Source organism: Microcebus murinus, chromosome 1, assembly GCF_040939455.1.
Source record: "Microcebus murinus isolate Inina chromosome 1, M.murinus_Inina_mat1.0, whole genome shotgun sequence".
NCBI lineage: Eukaryota > Metazoa > Chordata > Mammalia > Primates > Cheirogaleidae > Microcebus > Microcebus murinus.
The window spans coordinates 84,348,761-84,375,441 of NC_134104.1; the positions used below are offsets into that span (position 1 = coordinate 84,348,761).

General features: G+C 34.5%; 1 non-coding gene across 1 annotated transcript; it reads left to right on the forward strand.

The window, feature by feature from the left end:
• The first annotated feature begins 5,611 nt into the window (after positions 1 to 5,611).
• Positions 5,612 to 5,718, forward strand: LOC142875300 (U6 spliceosomal RNA). Its single transcript, XR_012922697.1, has one exon. It is a non-coding gene; the product is annotated as a U6 spliceosomal RNA (small nuclear RNA).
• Positions 5,719 to 26,681: the final 20,963 nt, after the last annotated feature.

Consider the following 26,681-nt stretch of genomic DNA (forward strand, 5'->3'; position numbering starts at 1 on the left):
TTGCTTTTGTACACATACAAGAATCAGGGTACTGATTTTTTACATTGGCAAATAGAATCGCAAATAGTTTTATTTTTGTGAAAAGTTTAAATTTTGCAACATATTAAATTTTAAAATTCAGGTGTTAAGTATTTTGATTTAAAATTCTAAAACATATTAAAAATGACTTACATTTGACTTTAATTTTAATAGCTATTTTAAATATTTTTTGAAAAGGACTATTTTGAAAACATGAAAATTATTTTAAGTGTTCAATATCTTGCATTTGCTTTATGTTACATTTTGAAAAACATACTACAATTCTCTACACTTTGAATGAAACTATTATTATTTTTTAATCCTTGAGATCAATGTGAATTCTATTTCAATCAAATTATGATTGAAATAGAAAATATCTCAGAGCTGAGAAAGAAAAAACCTGTAAGGAAAAAATTTAAAGCTCCAAAGAAATGATCTGTTTAACTGAAAACAATAAAATCAAGAGGCTTCTGACAAATATAAGTTACATAACGTATTGTAAGTATAACATTACAAAATATTTTTAACAAAAATTGAATTAAAATAATGACAGCATGATAAGAAATGATAAGAAAACTATTCTTATCAAATACAAAACATGATTAGATCAAGTGATTTCTTTACTAAATGAAGACTTTAATTGTTAATCAAAACAGTGGGAACAAATAAAGAATTACTGCTATCAAATGCTCAACTCAGAAGAAACAAATCCAACTGTGGCCTGTCTTAGAACTAATTGCATTCATGAAACTGGCAAATTGGATTTTTAAAAAACTTGGGAGCTTTACTATGTTTATTAGAAAATTACCATCACATCTTCTGACAATGTGAAAATTTTTTAGAAAAACACATTTTGATTAGAAACATGTATTATTCTTTTCTTCCATTGAATGAACATTGCAGAAAATTGTGTTTGGCACCACAAGTCCTTCAAATGGAAAACAATACTATAAAAACTGCCCTTTCTCTTCTAAGGTACTCTAAGACAAAGTATTTTGCTATTACTCTTACCTGTTTCACAACCAGTCTTTCTAGATCAGTTTAGACCAAAGTAATATTTGTGACTAAAAATATTTAGGTTGTTGATAACACACATACACAAACAAAACTCAAAACATCATTTGCACCCACTAAAGTACATGTGCAATTACTAGAATTGAAACACTTCAGTAAATAACAAACAATGGATAGTTTTAGATAAAGACAAGTAAATGCTGATACAGAACACTGGGATGATGTTTTGTGGCACACATTGTGTGGCCCTATTAGCACAATATTTCACAAAATGTGTAACATTTCTAGATTTTGTAGAAATCCTTTCATACAGCAATATAAGAATGGCCAAACACATAAAATGACGTAAGAAATAATGCAATTAATGTCACTAGCTAGAGTTGACTACTTAGCAAATATTCTTCATTAACAATTGCCAATGCCTATTGATAGAATGGGCTCAATTATTTTTCCTTCTCTAGGATTGGCTTTGTGAATTATAGAAGTTAAGATATACACATTCAAGATGTATCATTCAGCGAGAAATAACAAGCCATTACTCACCGTTTAATTATATAATTGCACTATTTACAGTAACTGTAAAATGTTTTTTGTTGTAGTAGAAATCAGCATATAGAACTTAGTATATTTACCACATCTGAGGAGAAAAACCTTGGAACATTTTATTTCTCTATTTAAAAAGATACCAATTCACAAGAAAATTATAAAAATAACCTTTAAACATATGAATAGACATTCAGTCTCAATCACAATATAAGAAATGAGAAATGTAAATTAAAACAACACTAAGATTTCATTTTTTACCTATAAGATTGGTACAAAAAGAACACTGCTCTGTGGCAAGGCCATGGGGACATAGGCAGCCTCACATATTGGTGGTGGGAAGAAAATTGGTGCCACTTTAATGATGAAATTCAGCAATTTCATCCCATAAAACTACTGCATATGTGTTTACATTTTGTCTCAATGATCCCACTGCTGTAATTTCCTGAAGATAAACCTCTAATTATGGGAAGATACACATATACAAGATCATGCCTTGTCATTGAAAAATATTGGAAACCACCTAAATGCTCATCTATAAAAGGGTGGTTGGATCAACTACGGTATATCCACACAATGGACAAGTTGTTTAATTCAAAAAAAGAATGAGAAAGATATGTATACTGATGTGGCATGAGTTCCAGAATATTGTTAAGCACAGCAACTAACGAATAATGATGTTTGTGGCAGGTTTAATATTCTTTTTCTTTTCTTTCTTTTTTTTTTTTTTTTTTTTGGCGTAGCCTGCAGGACTCTTTATAATGTATAATTTATCGTGATTACTTTTCTCATTCTTAGTGAATATTCTTTGTTAAAAACTAATTTTGTCTTCATAATTATGTTTTCTTTTACTTAAAAAATGGTTCCCTGATTTGTATAAACTCTGGCTACACAAAACTTGCAATTTCTTCAGAATTGTGAGCTATGGTATGTAATAAAACATGTACTATCTTTTATTGATTTTTCTGATAAGATTTCCACAAAATTACTCTAAGTCATTTTTCTAAAGTAGCAGTTCCCAAACCTTGTGGGGTTACAGAATCAGCTGTGGACCTTTCAACAGAGATTCCTGAGCAACATGGAAGTGTGGGTGCTGCTCAGAAATCTGTATTTTTCAAAAGCCCTAACGCCGATTTTGAACATTATTCAGGTTTTAAAATGTCTGCTAAGAACATGTATGAAAATTAGGGAGAGAATAAAATTATTATTGCCTTCCATTTTTTGTATAAATGTTTGTGGTTCTTATTGATAATATCTTAATCGGGCTTAAATATTTGGCCAAGAGTGTCTCATTCTGAAATTTCGGATACTTTAAAGACAAACTAAACCATAGCGAAGAATTCAAGAATTCTACCTACCTCATGAAATGGTTTAGTGGGATAATGCCTGGACTTGGAGCTATTCCACAGAAATTGATTTCTAACTCTTATGTACGGCCTGTGACTCAGCAAGGCTGTTAATGTTTGTATATGGTTTCTCTTGTGTGAAATGTGTACAGTTTGATCTTTTTCACATAGTTGTGAGGATCAATAAAGATACATAATGTAAAATATTCTTATAAACTAGTAAGTTATATTTCTGAACACATTCTCATTATGTATTTACAGTCTAATTGTGCTCCATTTATTATAATTTTTGAAGTCTAATTTTATGTTTAGATGATATCAGTTTTTTTTTTAATTTTTTTTTATTTTGGTATATTATGGGGGTACGGATTTTAAGGTTTCAATAAATGCCCATTTCCCCCCTCCTCCCAAAAGTCTGAGTCTCCGTCATGACCATCCCCCAGATGGTGCACATCTCACTCATTATGTATGTATATACCCGCCCCCCTCCCCCCTCCCACCTCCCCAATACCCTATTACTGTAGCACCTATGTGTCCACTTAGGTGCTACTCAGTTAATACCAGTTTGCTGGAGAATATATCTGGTGTTTGTTTTTCCATTCTTGGGATACTTCACTTAGTAGTATGGGTTCCAGCTCTAACCAGGAAAATATAAGATGTGCTATATCACCATTGTTTCTTAGAGCTGAATAGTACTCCATGGTATACATATACCACATTTTATTAATCCATTCTTGGATTGATGGGCACTTGGGCTGTTTCCACAGCCTTGCAATTATGAATTGTGCTGCTATAAACATTCGAGTGCAGGTGTCTTTTTTGTAGAGTGTCACTGGATCATTTGGGTAGATGCCCAGCAATGGGATTGCTGGATCAAATGGTAGATTCACTTGTATCGCTTTAAGGTATCTCCATATTGCTTTCCACAGAGGTTGAACTAGTTTGCAGTCCCACCAGCAGTGTAGGAGTGTTCCTCTCTCTCCGCAACCACGCCAGCATTTATTGTTTGGAGATTTTTTGATAAAGGCCATTCTCACTGGGGTTAAGTGATATCTCATTGTGGTTTTGATTTGCATTTCCCTGATGATTAGAAATGTTGAGCACTTTTTCATATGTTTGTTGGCCATTCTTCTGTCTTCTTTAGAAAAATTTCTGTTCAAGTCCTTTGCCCACTTTTTAATGGGGTTATTTGATTTTTTCTTCCTAATTTTCGTGAGTTCTAAGTATATTCTAGTTATCAGTCCCTTATTGGATGTGTAGGATGCAAAAATTTTCTCCCATTCTGTAGGTTGTCTGTTTACTTTCATGACTATTTCTTTGGCTGTGCAGAAGCTTTGTAGTTTGATCATGTCCCATTTATTTATTTTTGTTGCTGCTGTGATTGCCTTTGGGGACTTCTTCATAAACTCTTTGCCCAGGCCGATGTCTAGGAGAGTGTTTCCAACTTTTTCCTCTAGAGTTCTAATAGTTTCATACCTTAGGTTGAAGTCTGTTATCCAGCGTGAGTTGGTTTTTGTGAGAGGTGAAAGGTGTGGGTCCTGTTTTAGCCTTCTGTTTTATACATTAACATCTATCTATCCATCTATCCTAACATCTTCCCTGTAAATTAAAACAAAGCATAACCTTCAGTTATTTGAAAATACTCTACCTTTTTTAATACCAGTGTCAGCATCAGTGAATTCACAGAGTATTTGGGTTGGAATTATATATAGTAATCTGAGGCATTTTGGAAATAACTCTCCTAAGGAAGAAATATGAAAATATGGAACAGGAGTTTCTTTGAAAGGCATATGAATAATTATAATCCATATGATCTAATATAAACATTTACAACTGTTAAATATATATCTTCCATAAAGTCTGGCAGAATCAAATAAACTTCATAAATAGTTATTATATAATTACCTATTTTCTGATACATATTGTGTGCTATTATTTCAAAAAACATACCAAGTAAAATCATATTTATCTTACATAAATAAACCCTGTATATTTTCAATAAAGTGATAGAAGTCACCACAATAATTTAAAAACTACGTATGGTTGAGAAAAATGCCAAAGGGGGGGAGTTAATTTTGATCTCGGTGATATATTTCCTACACTGGAACAGAATCCTGAATTGCTGGTGGCATTCACACCTCTTCACTACTGCTGTTAGCAATTCTTTATCTACTTCTGGAGTCTATAAAAGCTTAATGCATCAGAGCGATGCAAAATTCATATATAACTCCTGATACAGTGTTATGAAAATGATTCATTAATAAGCAATACTCAGACCTCTATGATAAAGTATGGAGTCCACATCAGTTCACAGAAGGCTGATCTCAATCTTATTTTAAATATCTTCAAAGTAAAATCTTGACTCCTGTATTTCTACAGCACATTTTGAGCTGAGAATATTACATTAATTTACATATCATGCAACCAGATTCTATATGCTGGTTCTTTGAACAGGCAGCTTTCATAATTTTTTATATCCTCATGTAGTCCATACACCACCCTCTCCCCCACAAACACACACATATACAGAAACAAAATTTTTTGAACAATACATTCTCTTGTTATTATAATTTTTACTTATTTTCTTTCATTCTTTAAAAGTACTTACTGCCCAATTACACTGATTTGCTGCCCCACCAATGTGCAGCTGGAAAAAGTGCCTTATTGGTGATTTAAAAAAATCAATTGGGGTGCTTGCTTTGGCAGCACAAATACTCAAATTAAAATGATAATAGAGAGATTAGCATGGGCCCTGGGCAAAAATGGCACATAAATTTGTGGTGTTCTGTATGAAAAAAAAAAAAATCACTTGGGGAAGTGTCCATCTTCAGATGAATGGATAAAGGAAATGTTATCTATACATTCAATGCAATATGATTTGGCCTTAAAAAGAAAGGAAATTTTGACACATGCCACAACATGGATGAACCTTGAAGAAAATGCTAAGCGAAATAAGGCAGCCAACAAAGGACAAGTTCTGTATGATTCCATTTATTTGAAGTGGTCAAATTCGTAGAGACATAAAATACAATGGTAGTTCCCAGGGGCTAGGGGGAGAGGGAAAAATATCATTCAATGTACATAGAATTTCAGTTTCACAACATGGAAAAGGTTCTAGAGATGATGAATGGTGGTGATAGTTACACAACAATGTGAATTTACTTAACACCACTGACTGTACACTTAAAAAGGTTAGGATGGCAAATTTTATGTTAAGTGTGTCTTACCACAATTACAAAAAACTGCTTAAAAATAAGTTAAGGAAACACAAATTCCAGTAATATACTTCAGGTTTATTGAACCAGGGGTAGGGACCCTGAATATGGATTTTTAAAGAGTTCTCCAAATAAATCTGATGCAAAGTGTTTTAAGAACCACTGCTTTAGAATACAATCATGATTTTTCTCTCCCAACACCCAGATTCTTTTGCCACTTCTCTGAGAGGAACCAAAAGTGTGAGACAAGATCCCACAGAAGCTTAACTTTATCCTTGATCAGGATTTTAAAAAAAAGATTAAGAATTTTTTAAGTGAGAAACTAGTCTTAAAATATATGTTTATGATATGGACATTGACTACAGAGATAGAAACTTTTCTAAGGAATACAAAAAATCATATTAAAACACATGAGTTCTAATGCTGTTTCTCATACTTCTCTGTAGTCATATTTAGGGTCTTCTGTCAAGCAAAAAAAAAAAAAGCTACCTTCTTTTACCTATATATATATATATATATATATATATATATATATATATATATATATATAGCTTCATCTAACATCACAATGCCCCAAGGAAGATTTACATTTTTATTTATTGATAAGAAAACTGAGGCTCAGAGAAGTCAACACCTTGCCTAACATCACATAGCTCATACATGGTAGAAACTATGTCTACCTGAATACAAAACCTTTAGTCCTTGAACACTACCTTGCCTCTCTGCATGATTTCATTCCATTCTTACACAGCACAGTGAAGTAGACCTTATTATTGTCATTTTAAAAATAAGAAAAGAACCTCAGGGAGATGACTTTTTGAAGGTTACAGTAAGCCTTCCATGTTTTGATTTGATTTGATTTTTATCCATAAAATAGAACTATTTTACCTCTGAGAAATATATTGAAGAAACCAATAAAATTGAATGCCATAAAAATAATGCAAGAAGGCCGGGCGCTGTGGCTCACGCCTGTAATCCTAGCTCTTGGGAGGCCGAGGCGGGCGGATTGCTCAAGGTCAGGAGTTCAAAACCAGCCTGAGCAAGAGCGAGACCCCGTCTCTACTATAAATAGAAAGAAATTAATTGGCCAACTGATATATATATATAAAATTAGCCGGGCATGGTGGCGCATGCCTGTAGTCCCAGCTACCCGGGAGGCTGAGGCAGAAGGATCACTCGAGCCCAGGAGTTTGAGGTTGCTGTGAGCTAGGTTGACGCCACGGCACTCACTCTAGCCTGGGCAACAAAGCGAGACTCTGTCTCAAAAAAAAAAAAAAAATAATGCAAGAAGAAGTAAAATCTTGATTAATAGAAAGTGCCAGGCAGCTGTGGTTAATTAAAGGTTAACTAGAGGTTTCTTTTTGTTTTAACCTTTAATGTTGAAAATCCTTTCAAAATAGATTGAGCGACATCCTGGTTTATGTAAGTTCAGTGTGGTGAACACAATTAAATCTTTTTTTGAGTGTTTTTTTTTAACTTCTGTATATCCCTGTTGATATAGATTATACAGGAGATTAATTCAAATTTTTATGGAAGAAAGGAAAAAACTTAAATGTAGCTGTTTTGACCAAGTCTCTAAAAGGAGCTCATGTAGTCTCTTTCTTTAAAGCAAAACAACATACTTGAAGCTCTGGTGAGGCAAAGGCAGTATATGTAACCTAAACATTTGTACTTCCTATAATCAGCTGAAATAAAATAAATAAATAAATAAAAATTAAAAAAAAAATTCCAGGTCTGCTTTTTTGAGACAGATTCAAGGAGGTTAGACTGTAGAAGATAATGATATAATTGATCAAAAATTAAGCCTTTTCTCCTCCAAATGGGATTCTAAGCTGGAGAACTATTTTTATTTTTCTGCTTGTATAGAATATTCCCTGTATCAAGGAAAAGATGTATTTATAGCTTTTATAGATTGTTCAGAGGTAATAAAGTCCCTAAATTTTTCATTTATTAGGGAAAAATATGAAAGATGCAGGTTTCTCATAGGATCCAGTGAAATTCCTACTCTGAACACCTGACCTCGATCTCCCTTTGCGCAGACCAACACCTGCTAACCTGTCATTATCCACCACGTGTTACCTACCTGCACTATTTTCATTGACAGACACTTGCTGAAACAGAGAGATGAATAATATGAAACAGGAATGAATTAAAGTATAATCAAAGGAAGACATACCAGAGGTGAGTACAAGTCCTTTGGTTATTTTTATCAGCCACTCAACACCACAGCCTTTGTAGATTAGCAAAATAATACTAGAAGTAGGTTTCTATTGTTGACATTGGTGATTAGTGATTTTCTCAAATAAAGCCTTAAAATACTTTAGAGGCATTTACTCTTTTGCAAGACTATAGTTTAAGAAACTAATCAGCCTTTCACAGTTTACCTAAAAGAATGGCACTCTATATTTGATTTTTATAGAGGCCTCTGTCTAGATACTAGATTGGAGGATTGTTGGTCACTCAAGTTTGACTAAAAAGTCAGCTGGGTCTTGCACTTGGCAAATGTATTTCCTGTGCTTGTCTTGAGTGAATCTTCTATCCTAGGTACAGTCTTAGTACCCTAAAAAGTGTAAAACCAAGAATTGGTAGAGCTTATAGGACTTGTGTGCACTTGCTAATAAATGTCTATATTTTCAGGAGAATTTTACTTTCAATTACTTAGAAAGATAGTATAAGAGGCAGATATCTACTACTGGCTATGATTTCTACCCAAGGGAGTCTAATGTTTGTTCATCCAAATTGTTTAGGTCAGTTCACAACAGTATATGTCAAAGTAAAGTTTGCATGAGCATTTCTAAGTATATTCAGGCAGTGGATAGACTAGAGTATCAGTAAAATCCCTTCCACTCTACAGACTCAGAGCTCATATGAGATTGCATCAGAGCATTCCTAGGAAAGAAATCACTTATCTGGAACATTTCATAATTAGAAATAACTTGCCAAGAAAGATTTGCTTGCACCCAAGTTCTTGGATTGATGATTCCTTTATAGAAGTCAATTTGCTATAACAAAGGCAGAACTTACATGAGAACACAGAAGTGGTGATGTTGAACAAAGTAAATGCCTCTAAAGTATTTAATACTTTGTTTGAAAAATTGCTAATCACCAATTTCAACAGGCTTAGCATTTCACATGGGCCACACTGTATTCAGGCTCCCTGCTGCCCTTTCAAGATTTCTGCTTTCAGATAGAGCTCAATATTTATATGAATCTCTAATTATAAGATTAAAAAATTGTGCATGGGTTGCCAAATGATCTAGCAAAAAGAACCACAACCAGTGACTGAATTCACCCTGGGTTGGCAGATACAGAATTCTCATTCCTAACATACTGGCTGGGAAACCAAGTGCCCTCCATGTCTACTCACAAAGAATTAACAAATTCATGTAAAATTTAACATATGTTCCAGGAGAAAATCCAGCTCAATGTTTGTGAGTGATAGTTATGTTATTATGAGGGCTAAATGTCACTTATATTTATCATCACATTTGTGGAGCTGGATATCAGATATCTTATCCTCCAAATCTGTTTTGGGGTTAGAGATATAGTCTACCAAACCTCTCTTTTCTCTAACACTTGTGAAGGTGATGACAGAGATAGAGTTGCCTAACCTAATGCAGCTTCATTTCACAAATTCTTCTACTTCATATAAATGAATCTGAGTCAGCACCTATATTTCCAGCTTTCTCCATCTGATCCTTTTTTGCACATGCCTTATTTGTCATTTGATTGATACTCTGGCTATCTACCATATTGTCCAACATAGAAAATATTACATCTTTAAATGTTTAACAAAATAGATTTAAGTAATCATAAACTTGGTATCTTTCCAAGCTCTTAGCTTGGGCACAGAGGCTGCCTCTATATTTGCCATTCACCACCTGAGAATTCTTGCTTCTGGAAAAACCTTAAAAAAGAAGGGGAGCACAGCTTGAGGGGAAGAGTCTTGAGGGGCTAGAGAAATGGCTGTAGCAAACATTTAGTTCTCACAGTTCTGGAGGCTGGGAAGTCCAAGACTAAGGTGCTGGCATGTATAGTCTCAGGTGAGAATATTCTTTCTGGTTTTTGGATGGTTCTTTTGTTGTCTCCTCACATGTTGGAGAGTGGGGAGAATGAGTTGTCTTGTCTCTTCATATAAAGGCACTAATGCCACCAATAAGGACTCTACCCTCATGACTTAATCACTTTGCAAAGGTCCCACTTCCTACAGCCATCATGTTTGAGGTTAGGATTTCAACATTTGAAATTTGGGAGGACACAAACATTCAATCCATAATACAAAGCAATCAAGTAAACTGAGTTCCAAAGAAGGACAAACTCATCCACAGGAAGCCCAGATACACAAACCTATTCACCTCTGGGAGAGCATGGGACATACAACATACAAGCATATAAAAATAAATCAGCTAAAGCTTAATAAATTTTTAAATATGAAGTGTGATCAAGCATACCTTTTTAGAAGAGCTGGTAGGACCAGACACAAGGAAGTTGCACTCATATTTTCTATACTACAGGCCTTCATCAGATGCTTATAGGAAAGATTGGAAGAAGGGCCAGTTAAAAGGTAAATCCCCACTTAGTGACACAGGCACAAAGGAGGTGGTTAGCAGTTACTAGTGACCATGCCAAAGCTGTACCTACTTCTCTGAACTGTTCTCTCCTATAAAACATAGCCTTAATCTGCTAGGGAGAGGCAATGAACTCTCTCATCCCCAAAGCATGAGTAAGGATGCATTGCTTCTGGTATAGAAGCATAGTAAAACCTTTCTGCCTCTTGGAAAGGGGGTTAAAAGCCTTTCATCCTGAGGATACAGCCAAAGATTCATTTTGGCTGATGTGTTGAAACCTAATCCCCAATGTGATAGTATATGAAAGTGGAGCCTTGGGGGGTGATTAGGTCATGAGGGTGGGGCACTTATATATGGGATTTGTGCACTTATAAAGAGACTCTGATGAGATCTTTCAACCCTTTAGCCATGTGAGGACACAGAGAGAAGACAGCGATCTATGAACCAGGAAGGGGACCCTCACCAGACACTGCTCTGATGGCACCTTGATGTTGGACTTCCCAGCCTCTATAACTGTGGAAAATAAATTTGTTGTTTATAAGTCACCCAGTCTATGGTATTTTGTTAAAGCAGCCAAACAAGTTAATATCAAAAAAGATCAGTACGATTATAAATGACCTGAACAACACTATCTACCAATTTGATCTAATTGATAGAACATTAAATGATAAAATGTCAAATAGATCAAAGACAATGCCACGAGGAAAATTGGAAAATATTTTGAATTGAATAAAATGAAAACCTAATTTATGAAAATGTGTTAAATGCAGCTAAAGCAATGCTTAGAAGAAAATTTATATTATTAAATGTCAGCATTAGAAAATAACAGTTTTAAAGGATACCTTATTAAACAAATGATGCTGGGAAAATTGGATAGAATAATGAAATTGGATCCCTATCTCTCACCAGATACAAAAATTAACTCAAAATGGATTAACACTTAAATATAAGACCTAAAACCATAAAAATTCTAGAATAATACCTAGGAAAAACCATTCTCAGCATTAGCCTAGGGTAGCAAAGAATTTATGACTAAAACCCCAAAGGCAAATAGTACAAAAACAAAAATAAATAAATAAATGAGACTTAAACTAAAAATCTTCTGCACAGCAAAATATATAATCAACAGAGTAAATAGACAACCTACAAAATGGGAGAAAATTTTCACAAACTGCACATCCCACAAAGGGCTAATATCCAGAATCTACAAGGAACTCAAACAAATAAGCAAGAAAAAAACCAAAAAATCCCATAAAAGACAAAATACATCAAAAGACATTCTCAAAAGAAGATATACAAATGGCCAACAAACAGATGAAAAATTTTCAACATTATTAATCATCAGGGAAGTCAAAATTAAAACCACAATGAGATATCACCTTACCTCTGTCAGAACGGCCATTATTAAAAAGTCAAAAACAATAGATCTTGACATGGATGTGGTGAAAAGAGAATACATATACACTGTTGGTGGGAATGTAAATTATTTCAGCCTCTATGAAAAGCAGTATGGAGAATCCTCAAAGAACTAAAAGTAGATCTTCCATTTGATCCAGCAACCCCACCACTAAGTATCTACCCAAAGAAAAAGAAGTTATATAAAAAGACATCTATATGTTTATTGCGGCACAATTCACAATTTCAAAGATATGAAATCAATGTATGTGCTCATTAATTGATGAGTGAATAAATAAAATGTGGTGAGATATGTGTGCGTGTAAGAACATACACACACACACACACACACACACACACACACCATGAAATACTACTCAGCCATAAAAAAGAATGAAGTAATGTCTTTTGCAGCAATTTGGTTGGAATTGGAGGCCATTATCCTAAGTAAAGTACCTCATAAATATTAATAAAAAAACAAATACCACGTGTTCTCACTTATGAGTGGGAGCCAAGCTGTGGGTATGCATGGTCATACAGAGTGGTATAATAGACACGGGAGCCTCAAAAGAGGGAAGAGTGATGGAGATAAAAAATGAAAAAATACCTGCTGGGCACAATGTACACCATTCGGGTGATGGCTACACTGAAAGCCCAGATTTCACGCTGTACTATTCAGTCATATAATAAAAAACCACTTGCATCCCCTAAATGAAATAAAATTTTTAAAAAGGAAAATAACAGAGATTTCAAATCAATCTTGGAAAACTAGAAAAAAGAGAGGCAAATGAAACCACATACAAACAGAAGGAAGTAAATAATAGGAGCAGAAATAGAATTGAAAACATAAAAATAATCAATGATATTGATAAAACCTAAGCTGATTTTTTTTAAAAGGATCAATAAAATTGAAAAATATTTAGCCATACTTATCAACAAAGTGAGAAAAAGAATGAAAGAAGAAAAAAACAAATTAATATCAGGAACAAATAGGGACATCACTGCATATTCTCGGGAAACTAAAAGATTAGTAATATATTATGAACAATCTGATGCCAGTAAATTTGACCACTAACATAAACTGGCAAATTCTTTGAAAGACACAAATTATCCACACTTTCTAAAAAAGAAATTGATAAATCTGTATAGTTCTATATGTATGAAACACATTGAATTCAGAGTTAAACCCTTCCAGCAAATAAACCACTAGTCCTACAAGGCTTCAGTGGTAAATTCTATCAAACATTTACTGAAGCAATATTCCAAAGTCTACAAATATTTTCAGAATATAAACTAAGAGAAAATATTTTCATACTTATTTTATGAAGCCAATATTAGTCTGATGTCAAAACTTGACAGCCTCAAACTATTAAATTTTTTTTTTATTTTGGCATATTATGGGGGTACAGATTTTAAGGTTTCAATAAATGCCCATTTCCCCCCTCCCCCCAAAAGTCTGAGTCTCCATCATGACCATCCCCCAGATGGTGCACATCTCACTCATTATGTATGTATATACGCACCCCCCTCCCCCCTCCCCCCTCCCCCCTCCCACCTGCCCAATACCCTATTACTGTAGTACCTATGTGTCCACTTAGGTGCTAGTCAGTTAATACCAGTTTGCTGAAGAATATATCTGGTGCTTGTTTTTCCATTCTTGGGATACTTCACTTAGTAGTATGGATTCCAGCTCTAACCAGGAAAATATAAGATGTGCTATATCACCATTGTTTCTTAGAGCTGAATAGTACTCCATGGTATACATATACCACATTTTATTAATCCATTCTTGGATTGATGGGCACTTGGGCTGTTTCCACAGCCTTGCAATTATGAATTGTGCTGCTATAAACATTCTAGTGCAGGTGTCTTTTTTGTAGAGTGTCACTGGATCATTTGGGTAGATGCCCAGCAATGGGATTGCTGGATCAAATGGTAGATTCACTTGTATCGCTTTAAGGTATCTCCATATTGCTTTCCACAGAGGTTGAACTAGTTTGCAGTCCCACCAGCAGTGTAGGAGTGTTCCTCTCTCTCCGCAACCACGCCAGCATTTATTGTTTGGAGATTTTTTGATAAAGGCCATTCTCACTGGGGTTAAGTGATATCTCATTGTGGTTTTGATTTGCATTTCCCTGATGATTAGAGATGTTGAGCATTTCTTCATATGTTTGTTGGCCATTCTTCTGTCTTCTTTAGAAAAATTTCTGTTCAAGTCTTTTGCCCACTTTTTAATGGGGTTATTTGATTTTTTCTTCCTAATTTTCGTGAGTTCTAAGTATATTCTGGTGATCAGTCCCTTATCGGATGCATAGGATGCAAAAATTTTCTCCCATTCTGTAGGTTGTCTGTTTACTTTCATGACTATTTCTTTGGCTGTGCAGAAGCTTTGTAGCTTGATCATGTCCCATTTATTTATTTTTGTTGCTGCTGTGATTGCCTTTGGGGACTTCTTCATAAACTCTTTGCCCAGGCCGATGTCTAGGAGAGTGTTTCCAACTTTTTCCTCTAGAGTTCTAATAGTTTCATATCTTAGGTTTAAGTCTGTTATCCAGCGTGAGTTGGTTTTTGTGAGAGGTGAAAGGTGTGAGAGGAAAGTTTATCTCCATAAATGCCTATAACCAAAAGACAAGAAGATCACAAATAGACAATCTAATGAAACGACTCAAAGAGCTGGAAAAAGAAGAACAGACCAACCCCAAACCCAGCAGAAGAAGTGAACTCAACAAGATCAAATCAGAACTAAACAAAATTGAAAACAGGAAAGCTATTCAGGAGATTAATAAAACAAAAAGTTGGTTCTTTGAAAAAATAAACAAAATTGACACACCATTGGCTAAGCTAACGAAAAGCAGAAAAGAGAAATCTCTAATAAGCTCCATCAGGAATATAAAAGGAGATATCACAACTGATCCCAAAGAGATACAAGATACAATTTATGAATACTACAAAAATCTTTATGCACACAAACTGGAAAATGTGGAGGAAATGGACACATTTCTAGAAACACACAGCCTCCCTAGGCTCAACCAGGAAGAAATTTTTTAATGTTTAACATTATTAAAGAGGCTTTAAAAATAAATCTAACCATAAAACAATATGATTAAATTTTTTAAAGGCAAATAAATTTGAACAAAGCAAAACAAATGAACTTTTAGAAATTACAGTGCCTGTTCTCATAGAGCTTATTCTTAATGGAGGAGAAATACAATCAAAAACTTAATATTTAATAGGCCATGCAGTGATAAATGCTAGGGAAAAATAAATTTGGATGACATTATAAAGAATGCTGAAGGAACAGATGATATTTAGTTATGGTTTTAGGGAAAGCTTCTCTGAGAAGATGAATTTGAGGACAGACACTAAGGAGGTGAGACTATAGAGGTCTGAGTAAATCACCCAGAGTGTTGTAGAGAGAGGTAAAGAAGTGAAAAAATATAAAAAATAAATTAAGACACATGGAGAACAGAATGAAAGGTTTAAAATGTATCTAATAGAAATTACGAAAAGAAAGAATCAAGAGAAGGTGTGAGATAATATTAATTAGATAAAATTCAACTAGATTTTGGCTGAGAGTATTTTGGAATTGATGAAAGAACTTGTACCCATATTTGAATATAATGTAATACAAACTCTAGGACACATCATATAAGCAGGATACATAAGAATGAAGTCCTAACTAACTAACTTTTGATGAAATTGCAGGACACTAAAGACAAAATTTGTAACAGTAAATGGCATATGTGGTATTGGAAAGAGGATGTAATGTACTCTTTCAAGAAACTTGGCTGCAAAATAAAGGAGAAAGTTAGGTGGACAAGAATCGGGAAAGGAATCAATTGTCCTTTTTGGCTTTAGCTGAGGAGAAATTTGAATATGTTGAAGGCAGCTGGGGAAAATATTGATAAGGAGAAATGACTAAAGATGGAAGAGAGAATGTGATGGGGCTAATTTTAGTGGGAAGAGATGAGATTCAGACCCACAGTGGAGGAATTCGTTTAGCATTGGTGGACAGACACCTTCTCTGTCACAACAGAAGGAAAGCAGTAAGTATGGGTGTCCATATAGATGGCTGTAGGTGAGTATTATAAGCTTACATAGAGTTAAACATTGAGATAGCATCTCTTTGCCCCCAAACTTTGATTTTAAATGTTCTAATGCTTTTATAAAGTAAGTTCTGAAGGGCTGAAAACAAAATGGAAAAGTTTCTGAGTAATAGTGCATAGTAATTTAATAATAAAAATAATAACAGACACTCCATCCTCAAAATGCAAAAACCTAAGGGACATGGGTACCCTTTATATTATCTGACACTCATCCGAACCAGAAATATAATGTTTCTTGGGATTTGGAGAAGAACATTTTTGTAATTTAAAAAATATGTATTTCTCAAAAAAAAATGGTCTTATATATTTTGTGGGTCATTATTATAATGTAAAAAATTCTATATTTCATCCTTAGGTTTTAAAGTCCACTCACCCAATTAAATAAGATACTTATGATGAAGGTATGTTAATAAAAATCTCCAAAGACTCTACTGTGTAAGGTATATTTTTAGTTCCTTTCTTCAGATAACCTGATTTCTTTTTCAGATTTTCCAAATGAAGAATGACACATCATTGTTATGACACAATGAGGTAATACTTCAATGTGTGAGTGGGTGTTAGGCAAAAGAATTCTGTTAACAAATAAAAAAAAATGTAGGTTGGAGTCCCACATACCATTTTTTTTTAAAGTCATGTCTCTTGCTCTCAATCACTTATTGCTAAAAATGAAATATCACAGGATATAGAGTGTCAGAGAGGCAGTCAAGAGACTTCCTTCAGATTTTTCATTGCATAAAATTAATTGGTTCAATTGAAGTCGGAGGATTGTCTAGGGGTTTCTGATAAACGCTCTTTAAAAATCATGTAGCAGTAGGTTTTGAAGTGAGACAGAGATTTATCTATTAGTACAAGCTGTTCCATTGGAGGCATTTATAATTTGGTCAAACTAATTCTAGAAATAAATGTTCCCATCAGAAGTTGCATGCAATTGCCAATAAAATAAATGTGAGATAGAACTAGTGTGCAGAGAAGAATATTGCCTTTGATGGAAATACATTTTTTAGGTGATATCAGAAACGCTTGAGTAAATCTGTTTTTTCTTTTATGGCACAGAGTAAACATAAGGCTCTCACCCTAGTCACAGAAGCCCCGTCGAGAAGAACAGTTTTGTTAATGTCATAGTGTTCTCCTTCTGGTGGTAGAGTTTGATAGATGCATGGTGTTTATCTTCCACTGTATACCAATGACAGATTGTGAAAATTCCAAGACATATCACAGGGGCAAGAATTAGTTGGGAGGGTCATATTTCTACCCTCTCATTAATAGTTTACAGTATACTAAAGTATCTAAAATTTAAACAGTCCTTTGGAGTTTAACTATCACTGCCATAGCTTAAGTTGTTGAGTTTCAGTGGTGATGCAATGGAAACTTGCCCTGGTACTGGGATCACCTACCATGAGTTTGCATTTCAGCATTTAAGCTTTTGAGTCCAGTTAGCCAAGAGACCTTGTTGAGACCTTAGCCTGTGTGGGTACACAATGGGAATGATAAAAACTGCTCCCTAAAAGAGCCGTTGAGTGAGTTACCCAAGAAAAATGTACACTAGAGCAATCTGAAAATTGCAAAGATGTATATCACTTTCAGAAATTTTTATTATTGAGTAAGAGTAGGCAATGGTTAAAGCTGCTCTAGATAATAGGGTTAAGGATGAGTATCAGCAAATCTCTTTCAGTCCTGTTTTGGGAAATTTTTCATCAGTCAGCACAGTTATTCATTTAACAGGTTTAGTTCTATGTTCTTCTTCAGAGTGCTTGACCAAATAATATGGATCTTTTTAACAAGCAGATTTTCTATTTTCATGACTTTCTAGGACTTAATGAACCACAATAATCAAAGATAACTGATCATTATGATGTTCATGTTATTGTAGATGAGTGTCTAAAAAAAACCTTATTCACTGGAACAAAGAGTATAGCATGGCTTGCTTACCAGAACCTCACCCCCTGGTTGGAAATGAAGTAGGAAGTACAACCAGTTAGGCTCGGTAACTGAAACCAATAGCCAGGAAATTATGAGGGCACTGTTGTATTTATTTTCCTAATAAAAATGAGGTACTTGCCATAGAATATTGATAATTTTAAATACATTTTAAAATTTTTTCTGAAATTTTTTTCTGTTTTTTTAAAGTTACTCTGTTTCATATGTGGTTATTATAGAAAACACTTGTCAATAGATGTTGCTTGAATATAGTAAGAAAAAATAAGATCCCACAGTTTTTTAGTGCTTCTATATGTAAAAACAGAGATATAGCCTCATGCTTTACCCCTGTGGAGAGATCATGTTGGCATGTGAACATGTTCCCAGGCAAAGATTTTGTTGCAATTAAATAGTTAACTGACTTAAGAGAATGTGTTTCAATCTCCCTCTGATGAAAAAATAGTGCTGGTACATCAAATAAGCATTTGTCATTACTGAAAAACACTAGCAAAAACCCAACGTAATTGTCAGAATTTGGAGTATGCCCTGAGTAGTGCAGTTGAGTGTTCAGAAAAACCATGAGTTTAATTCTGAATATTCTGTGTTCAAAGAATCAGTTCAATGTAATAAGCTTTTATTGTGCGGTGACTACATGTCTGCACTATTCTAGGTACTGGGACCTCACTGATAAACAAGACAATTCCTGCCTCCAAATAACTGACAGAAACCTTGAGCAGAAGTTTGTAATTTCCTGTGATGTGGGCACTGCAGAGGATGGACTGATGGAGACACAGATGATGGATTTTGTCCTCAGCCTGGTTGTGAGGAAAATGTAACTCAAACTGACAGCAACTGTGTTGCCAGTGAACTGATGAGTAGATATTAGCCATATTTGGGGAACACTGATGAAGGAAAAGTATTTAGACAGAGAGTGCAGCATAAACAAAGGCAATTAGCATTGCAGGAACCCAAAACATGAGAGGGAAGAGGCTAGGAATAATAAACAGAAGTATTTATAAGGGATTTTTTTTTTTTCTGTTAAGAAGCAAGGAGCTTGGACTTTATCCTTCAGATATAGTTTCCAAACTATATCACTAACATGACCTGAAAAGGTTCTTTTTCTTAATGCAGATTCCTGCCTCATTCCTTATCCTTTAAGCAGTTATTAATTTAGTAGGTCCAGTCTCCAGGTCTGCCTCAAAGCTCTCATTTTAGCATTACCACTGTTTCATTCTAATGTTAGTGCCTTTGTCTCATAACATTTCTTTCTTAGTTTTTATCTTCTGTTTTATTTATGCACATCCTCAAATAACTTTCTCAGAAAGAGTAAATGACATGTAAACTATATGAATTTTTACAAATCTAAAAATCTCTTTTGCTCTCATTCTTGATCAATTCTCCAGTTAAGTCTAAAAGATTGTGTTTAAAAATGTTTTCTACTTGTGAGTTTTTAATTTATCAATATTGAATGCTATTACTAGTAAGTACGATACCATTTGTTTCTTTGATCTTTTTCATTTATAGACGAATAAGGGTGGGAGGGTTAGGGGGGACCTGAAACTGCTGTCCAAAAGACAGAATCAATTAACCAATGTTTTTAAGCCTTTCGCCTCTCTTGCCTTTGTCTAAGAAGACAGACTCTTGCAGCCGCTGAAGTTTCATTGTGCATGTTGTGAAACATGGCTGTTTGCTGTTTTACCTTTCAACATGTCAACGTGTTTCCACCTGCTTTCAGTCTTCCAGAAGTTTCTTTATCTTTCTCTCTTCTTCCCAATTTTGTGCCATGGTTCATATTGTTTAGGCTTCATACCTTTAAAAAGCCCAACTTTTAGTTCTATATAGTATAAGCAGGAATGAAAAGTGAATGAGTATTGTCCATTCACTCTCTAGAGTCAGAACTCCATGTCACTTTTAACGTGAATAAATGAGCAGGTAAATAAAGAGACATGTCCGTCCTGACATATCCCAACTTTACTTCAAGATATTGTTCTCTACTTTTTATTAAGCCATTTTTGCTTTTGTTTTTGGATATATAATGAATGCAGGTTAAATAAAATGGTTTTGCCCTGAAACTTACTAATCCCTGACATTTTATTTTAATAGTTCAGACCAGGAGTTTGTTTCCCAAAGAAGTTGGGATAAAAGGTTTTGGCCAGAGATTCACCAGCATAATTTTTGAATCTCTATAAATTCTTCAATAGAAAAGAATTTCTAATGCCTTTAATGATAGGCACTACGGAATTGAAAGAACTTCAAAAAACCACTGTCATCAATCATGCATGGCAGTTCTTTACCAAGGCATATGTTAGAGGATTTAACAGGTTCTTATGATGTGTGCACCTTGAAATTTTCAAGTTTGATTTAAAAGAGCTCTCTAGGATATAATTAACTCAGAACTTACAGCCTTGTGCATAATTTAGAGGCAATTACAGTTCAAGGAAATAATAAGCTAACTTTTCAAATTCAAACAAAAAACAATCTGGAAAAATAGAATTAATCACTGGCAATTACTGAGTTAAAATATCTAACTTATTACCTGAACTACTCCCACGTAATCATGCATTCAACTTTAACTGAGCCTATAATTGTAATCATAATTAGGGATGTGCAGGCATTAAAAACTCAAAAGATCATAAAACAATGAAGCTACTATTTAAAAAAGAAAAGCTACTTAAACTTTCCACCTACAAAGTTAAAGTCCTTAGCTGTGCCTTACAAATCTGAAACTTGTAAAAACTTGTAATGATTCTTTGACAAAATATAATTTTGTACAATATTGAAAAATAGGATTGAAAAATCAATAGTAGGAATTCTATTTGTGCATTTAGCTGTTTTTAACATTCCTCTTGAGATCTTATTTGGATATTTATTGCATTTTAAAGCAACCAATATGCTAACTACAAATCCTTTGTTATGTCTCATTACCAGAGCATGGAGTTAGCCTGTTTTAGTTGCCACTACATTTGAAAATAATAAAAATCATTTCAGACTTCTCATTAAATTCAAACTAGTTTCTTCTTCTCGATTAGTCCAAATAAGTGAAAATTTTACTATACCTAACAGGGTTTTAAAAACCATCTCTCACATAAATACTCATTAAGACTGTGAAATGACAACTGCCCATAAGATGAAGTAAGTAGCATCCTTGCTTGTTTCTTAGGCTCTGGGCAAGTAAATCTCCAGGTTAGGTATAACCAAAATGCTACTATCATGTCTACATATTGTTCCTTCTGTTTCTCAGTTATTCTGTAAAGCTCCTTGAATTGAATCTCGGAAGGTTTGTTTTGAGGTCCATAATTAGTAAACATTAAAAACAAGAACAACACAAACAACAAATTGTCCTTCTTATGTAAAAAACAGTCCAAAATTAAAATGAGAAGGCATTTTTCAAATATCATTTTTTGAGCGTTACCATAACATTTGGCATATTGTAGGATCTGTAAAGGACTCCAGAATGCTTGCATGAAAGTCGTAAAATCTTAACACAAAGGGTAAAATTAACTCTTGGGTAAAAGGGAAAAAAAGCAAACAAAATAAGAACAAGAACAACACACTAAAATAAAACTATAGAACTATGATAGATTTGAGGAATGCCTAAGTCTAACAAAGATTGATCAAGTTGTTCCCTTAGGAGCTAAATATAGCCATGGCAAGTAGAATCCAAGCAATGGTTTGGAAAAAAGGAAAATGTAAGCATAAACAAGTGACCTACATATTGTATAACAAAAGATGTGCTATCACCAAGAGGAAGACTGAGTTACAATAATCCAGGAAGAAGCAGCCGGTCCATTGGTGGTGTCCATTTCTCCCTTTGCTCTGATTTCATTCCTAACCAATATATTTCTTATAATAAGTTGATTTTTACATGAACATTCCTAGAAAGGAGAAAATGTGCTAACAGAAATACAAATTGTCTTTTACATTGCATAAATATCTAATTCTAAAGAAAAAAAGATATTATTGTTTTTATAGCTATCCCTTCGGATTCTAGTTATGGAAAATCATCAGCAAATCATCTCAGTAAGAATATTGCCAAAATGTATGTTTCTTGGCCTGCCAGGATAAGAATTTACACCTAGACCTCTTATGAGGCTCCAAAACAGAAGTGAGCTGGACTTCTTTGTCAACATCCCAGATATCCACATTATACCTTTAATTTTGTAAGTATAAAATTGTTTTCATGGTATAATTGTTCACTTCTATATTTATATTATTGATTATCTGTTTACTCAACAAAGAGTTATTAAGGAATTACACAATTGTGTCAGACATCATACAAAGCACTGATGTGCCAAACAGATTCTGCTACATGCAGAATTTACATTCTATAACTGGTAGTTTTTTCATCTATTGAGCATGTACCATGTGCCAGGCACTGTTTTACGAATTCTTGTATTATTCCTTTAATCTGCACAACCACCCAATGAGAACAGCTCTTTCTTCTCCTCCTCCTCCCTCTTCTTCCTCTTTTTCTTTTTGTTTTGTTTTGTTTTGTTTTGTTTTGTATTGTTTGAGACAGAGTCTCATTCTGTTGCCCTGGCTAGAGTGCCGTGGCGTTGGCCTAGCTCACAGCAACCCCAAATTCTTGGGCTCAAGCAATCCTTCTGCCTCAGCCTCCTGAGTAGCTGGGACTACAGGCATGCACTACCATGCCCGGCTAATGTTTTCTCTCTATATATTTTAGTTAGCCGATTAATTGCTTTCTATTTTTAGTAGAGATGGGCTCTCACTTTTGCTCAGGCTGGTTTTTGAACTCCTGACCTTGAGCAATCCTCCCGCCTAGGCCTCCCAGAGTTCTAGGATTACAGGCGTGAGCCACTACACTGCCCTTTCTTCCTCTTTTGCTTCCCCTTTCTTCCTCTTCTTCTTCTCTCCCTCTCATTCTTCTACTTCTCCTCCTCCTCCTCCCTTGCCTCCTCCTCCTCCTCCTCCTCCTCCTCCTCCTCCTCCCTTGCCTCCTCCTTCTTCTTCTTCTTCTTCTTCTTCTTCTTCTTCTTCTTCTTCTTCTTCTTCTTCTTCTTCTTCTTCTTCTTCTTCTTCTTCTGTATGACAAAACTGATGTGGAAAAATTTAAATAACCATCCAGAATCACACAGTTGAGATACAAAGTCAGAGTCCATATAGTACATAATAAAAAGAGAAAATAATTACACAAAAAATATACAAATGTAAATGCTGATTAGTTCTATGAAAGAAAAATTATAGTGATATAGGATAATTGTGTGAAATAAGACCAGATGTATAGCAAGGGATAAATCATGAAGGATTTCTGTACCATTTTAAGGGAAAGCCTCTTCAATTTTAGCAATGAAGAAGAGATCAGCTCTTTTAAAAGATCATTTTGGTTGCATGTGAAGAACAGAATTGAAAGAGCATGGATATCATGTATTGGACGAATCAACATTGTTAAAATGTCTGTACTACCTAAAGTGATCTATGGATTCAATGAAATCCCTATTAAAATACCACAAAATACTATATTTCCTAAAATATAGGGGAAAAGCTCTATGCTTTGTATGAAACTAGAGAAGACCCCATATAGCCAAAGCAACCTTAAGCAAAAAGAACAATTTGGGAGACATCAATTTACCATACTTTAAGCTATACTACAAAGCTAGAGAAACCAAGCATTCAACCAAAGCATGATATTGGCACAAGAACAGAGACATAGACCAATGGAACAGGACTGAGTACCCAGATGTAAAGCCATCCTCATATTGTCATCTGATCTTTGACAAAGCAGACAAAAACATATGCTGGGGAAATAATCACTATTCAATAAATTGTGTTGGGAAAATTGGACAGCCACACGTAAAAGACTGAAGCAGGATCTACACCTTTCACAAAAATCAACTCACAATGGATAACAGACTTAAACCTAAGGCATGAAACCATATGAATTCTAGAAGAAAATGTCAGAAAAACTCTTATAGAAATCAACCTAGGCAAAGAATTTATGAAGAAGACCCCAAGAGCAATCACAGCAACAACAAAAATAAATAAATAGGACCCGATCAAATTAAAAAGCTTCTACAGAGCCAAAGAAACTATCATTAGAGTGAATGGAAAACCTACAAAATGGGACAAAATATTTGCATACTATACATCTGATGAAGGGGTGGTAACTAGAATCTATACAGAACTCCAAAAAATCAGCAAGAAAAAAATTAAACAACCCCATTATATAGTGGGAAAAGGACATGAACAGAAATTTTTCAAAAAAAGATAGACTTATGGCCAATGAACATGAAAAAAGGCTGAACATCTCTAATCATCAGGGAAATGCAAATTAAAACCACAATGAGTTATCACTTAACTCCAGTGAGAATGGCTTTTATCAAAAAGTCCCAAAACAACAAACGTTGGAGTGGATGGGGAGAGATAGACGCTCACACACGGCTGGTGGGACTGCAAACTAGTACAACCTCTGTGAAAAATAATATGGAGATACATCAAAGAACTAAAAGTAGAACTACCATTGTTCTAGCAATCCTACTATTGGCTATCTACCCAAAGAAAATAAAGACATTCTTTAAAACAGACATCTGTACTTGAATGTTTATATCAGCACATTTCATAATTACAAAGATGTAGAAACAACCCAACTGCCCATCAATACATGAGTGGATTAATAAAATGTGGCATATATAAATATATATCATAGAGTACTACTCAACCATAAAAAATGATGAACTACCTATAGTATTATCCTGGATGGAGCTGGAGCCCTTTCTTCTTAGTGAGGTATCACAAGAATGGAAAAACAAACATCACATGTACTCACCATTAAATTGGTACTAATCAATCAACACAGATGTGTACCTATGGAAAGTAACATTTATAGGATATTGGGCAGGTGGGGGAGGAGAGGGGATGGGTAAATTCACACCTAACAGATGTGGTGTTCAGCCTGAAATACTGTTCTCACTTATCACTTCCTAAACCCTAAAACCTTACTCCCTTTCTTCTCTCTCCCATCAGATTTTAAACTTCATTCATATATCCAATATTTCTTGGGGATTTAATATTTGCCAGATATTGTACAATTGGAATTGCAATCATTGTTCAGGATTCTACTCACTAGCAATTCCTTTAGGAAATCCTGTCTCAATTCTACCTTCTTTGCAGACCTGCACATCTTTCCTTCAACCTATTTTTATGAACATTTCTTCATTTGTTTTGAATTCTATTTGTTGATCTACTTGCCTCCCCCTCAGGTCCTTAAGGATGTATTGTCTCTGTTTCCCTTATGCCAAACAGTTTGTTTTGCACATAATAGAGGCTGTGTATGCTGGCAAAATTATATTGATCAGAGATCCACAGTGGACATTATATCTATGTAAATATGCAGTTTTCTAATAAAATAATTCAGTTGGCTGTGAGTTAAAATATATTAGAAATAATTACAAAGAAATTATAATTGTAAAAATTGTAATTGTAGAAATTAAAGATATATATTTTTCTAAGTGCTGAAGCCTCTTCTATGTGTCCTTTTTGAACATTCTATATATTTCCATATTGAGTGGCTCCATTTTGCAGTGACTCGGGGAAGCATTCAACCAATGCATAAAATTATGCTTTAATGAATGAAAGAAGAGCTTAATCTTCATTTCAGATCCATGCAAAAATGACTGTCTTCATGGCAGCTGTTTTCTACAATTTCATCAGTTGATCTTGAGTAGTACAGTGTCATGGAAAAATAAAAACCAAAATACATTTCCTGAAAACTATAAAAATAGGATTAAACATTAGTCAAAACTAAAACAATCATCTCTAAGAGTTCTATCATCTGCCTGGCACTGAAACTGTTAGTGGTCTTTGAAACAGAGAATCAATTACTTTAGTAATTCATTCGCCCCAAGGAATTCTGCCAGTGTTCTCACAGCTGATTGAAGTGGAGTGAGGCAAATCAGAGAGAGGGCTGCTAAAAACAGTTTTCTGCAATTTTACATTATATTTAACTATAGTTATATCCAGATCTGTTGTGAATGAAGCTGTGGCACTTCAGAAAAAAATTAGCTCATTAATGGGCATTAATCCTGAAACTAAAATGAGGCGGGAAGCTATAGTGAATGTTGCAAAGGGAATAGCAAACTTAGTGACCTTGGGCAAATTCCCTAATCTCACTGTGCCTCCATTACCTCCTCTGTAAAATGGGAACAATAATAGTTCCTACCTCATAATGTTGCTGTGGATATTAATGAGATAATACAGCAATTAGTTTGGACATTGGCTAGTACATTGTAACTATCAATAAATGTTGTTTTTATTGTGGCTGTTATTCCTTGAGATATCTTCAGTTTAATTTAGGTTATTGTCTTTTAGATCATCCAATCCATGTAGGATCTATAGTCGGGTGGAGGTTAGAATGGCTCCTCTCCTCCTGCAACTCATTCTCCTCCACGGCTCTTTAGTAAGTTTGCATTCTTATAGCTCTACCTTTTATGGCTATTCTAGGGGCATATCTTTCCCATTTATTACAAAAAAGAAGCCTCCTATGTGTATCTTTCCTTTCTTTAAAGCTCTGACTTTCCAGCTCCCAGTCTTCCACATATTTCT